At 40.3% G+C, this 3075-nt stretch overlaps 1 protein-coding gene across 1 annotated transcript in view; it reads right to left on the bottom strand.

Moving 5' to 3' along the window:
- Positions 1-2062: 2062 nt before the first annotated feature.
- Positions 2063-3075, bottom strand: part of LOC122563520 (protein THEMIS-like) — a 145534-nt gene continuing 144521 nt past the window's right edge. The window contains exon 4 of the mRNA XM_043717348.1: positions 2063-2094. The gene's annotated coding sequence lies outside the window, so the exon portion shown is untranslated. The remainder of the gene's footprint in view (positions 2095-3075) is intronic.

The raw sequence follows: 3075 nt of genomic DNA, 5'->3' as shown, positions 1-3075 counted from the left end.
GGGCAGGATAGGGGTCAGACTTCGTGAACTGACACACTCTGCTGTTTGTCAGGGACGGGAAGGTCTAGACCCAGAGCTCTGTATACTTTATCCACTTACTGCTAAAATAAACTAAAAGTGTGAGACCGAATATCTTCTCCTATTGCTTCATTTAAAGAACACGCAGGACTTGGCTCACACATAGAAGAAAGTAAGTTGGTAGATTGAGCCAAAGTCCGACAATACAAAATTGGCTTGATGGTCAGAGACAGAGGATGGTGGAAGAGGGTTGTTTTTTTAGATTGGAGAGCTGTAACCAGTGGTGTGCTGCAAGGATTGGCGCTGGGTTTACTACTGATCATATGATTTTGGATGAGAATATCAGAGGTATGATTAGTAAGTTTGTGAACAATACCAATATTGGTGGTATAATGGATAGTGAAGAAGGTTATCTAAGAGTACAATGGGATCTTGATCGGCTCGGTCACTGCCGAGGAATGGCAGATGGGATTTAATTCAGATAAATGTGAGGTATTTATTTGGTAGGTGAACCAGGACATAACTTAGAGTTAATGGTAGGACCTTGGGAATATACACAAATAGAGATGTAAGAGTGCAGGTTCATAGTTTCTTGAAAGTGGTGTTCCGGGTAGACCGGGTGATGGTGAAAGTTTTTAGCATGCTTGCCTTCATTTGATCAGAACATTGCGTATAGGAGTTGGAATGTCATGCTACAGCTGTACAAAACATTGGTATGGTCACATTTTGAGTACAAACAGGATTCTGGGGATACTTGGGGATTCCTGAAGAAGGGCTTATGCCCGAAACGTTGATTCTCCTGTTCCCTGGATGCTGCCTGACCTACTGCGCTTTTCCAGCAACACATTTTCAGCACATTTTGAGTACTGCATGCAATCCTAGTCACTCTGCTATAGGAGGGATGTTAATAAATTGGGAAGGGTACAAAAAAGATTTACAAGGATGTTACTGAGACTGGAAGGTTTGAGTTATAAGCAGAGGCTTGGGACTTTCCTCGCTGAAGCATAGGAGGCTGAGGGGTGATCTTAATGAATGTTTATAAAATTAAGAGATGTGGATATGATGAATAGCTGTGGTCTTTTTCCCAGGATAGGAGAGTGCAGAACTAGACGACATAGATGTAAGGTGAGAGGAAAAATTCAAAAGATACCTGAGTGGTAACTCCCACACAGTGTGGTGGGTGTATGGTAACCAGCTACTGGAGGAAGTGGTAGAGGTGGGTACAATTTAAAAGACATTTGAACAGGTAAATGGATAGGAAAGGTTTAAAGGGATATGGGCTAAATGCTGGCAAAAGGGACCATTGAAGTTAAGAAAGTTTGTTTGTCATGGACAAGTTGTGCTGTGTACGTCTGCAACTCTAAGTGAATTTAAAATGCTAATTCAGATAGACGTGGATAATGTCAACCCAGTTCATAGTGGACCCCATTGTTTGAAGGGAATTCTCATTAATGGAGGAACCTATTGTCACAGTAATAGCCAGTGTGATAAGTCAATGTGATTGTTGCAGTGATTATGGTCATGACAGGGTGCTTTACCATTTATCTTCAGTTTAGTCCAGGATTTCTCATAAGCCCTTCTTCCTTAACTGTACCTGCATTCACCGCTTTCTCTGGCAATTCAGTCCACACAAGCCACTGTTTCTAAAACAAAAACGTTGCCCCTCATCTCTTTTAAATCTTTCTCCCCTCATCTTTTTTTAAAAAAGCCCCCTATTTTTGAACTCCCCTACCCTAGGGAAAAGATCATTGACATTCACCTTATCTATGTCCCTCATTTTATAAATCTCAATAAGGTCATTGCTAAACTCCTATGTTGCAGTGAAAAAATGTCCCATTCTTTACAGTCTATTTCTATATTTCAAGCCCTCCATTCCTGACAGCATCCTGGTAAACCTTTTCTGAACGCACTTCAGTTTAACGGTTTGTGGTAGTTGCCGGCTGACCAACTGTATTGCCCATCCTGTCCACCCTTGACAAAGTGGTGGTCAGCTGCCACCTTGTAACTGCTGAGATTAATTTGTGTTGGTATCCCCAGAATCTATAGTTGAGGGTATTTTCACAATCTCTTTTCTGTCTGCAGGAAGAGTTGATAGCTGTTTTAATAAGCATTCTTTCGGATGTCATGTATACAAACCTCTTATCTTTAGCATTATTCACAACATGAAATATGTTTTATCAAATAACCTGTGATAAAAATCCCATTATTATCTTCTTTTGCCTGCACCACTATTGCTTTAGTCATTTAATCCAAGTTGCCTTCTGCAAAAACCTAGATTTTCCCTCTGTTCTCTCCTCTCCACCCCACCTTTATTCCCTATCTCTGTTACTTCCTTAAAGCAGGTAACATAACACACGTTTTTTTCAGCTTTGACAGCAGTCATCTATCTGAAACATGCCCTCTATTTCTGTCTCCATACATATGGTCTGAAATGTTGACTATAGAGTTGACTAAACTAAAACAGTGGTGTCAGTTTTTATTTCACATTTCAGATTGAAGAGACCATGGGTTTTGAAGGTGCTATTGTAGGTGTTGATGAATTACTGCAGTGCATTATTAAAGTGATATATGTCCCTTCCACTGTGCTCTAGTGTGGAGAACAATTTTTTTATGTGGTAAGGGATGTGATCAAGCAAGCTGCTTTGTCTTGGATGGTGTTGAACTCCTTGAATGTCATTGGAGTTGCACTCATTGAAGTAAATTGGGAGTATTCTATCACAGTTGTAAATGGAGGACAGTCTTTGGTGACTCAAGAAATGAGTTACTTAGCAGAGAGTTTCCAGCCTCTGAACTGCTCTTGTAGTATTTATTTTGCTCGTCCAGTTAAGATGCTGGGCAATGGTAAACCCAAGGATGTTGATCGGGGAGGATTCAGCAATGGTAGTACCATAGAATATCTTATATGCAATAATGTGTATTCACTGTTGTAACATAAAATAACACTGCAGTCATTTGTACACACCAATGCTGGAGAAATAGTAACGAGATGCATGACTAATTCATCTGATTTGTAGTGACATCAGTTGAGGGATATATTTTGGCCGTTGGTACATTGGG

This window comes from Chiloscyllium plagiosum, chromosome 27 (genome assembly GCF_004010195.1).
Source record: "Chiloscyllium plagiosum isolate BGI_BamShark_2017 chromosome 27, ASM401019v2, whole genome shotgun sequence".
NCBI classification, from domain to species: domain Eukaryota; kingdom Metazoa; phylum Chordata; class Chondrichthyes; order Orectolobiformes; family Hemiscylliidae; genus Chiloscyllium; species Chiloscyllium plagiosum.
The sequence above is the reverse complement of the archived record's forward strand: the minus strand, read 5'-3'. Positions and strand labels throughout refer to the sequence as shown.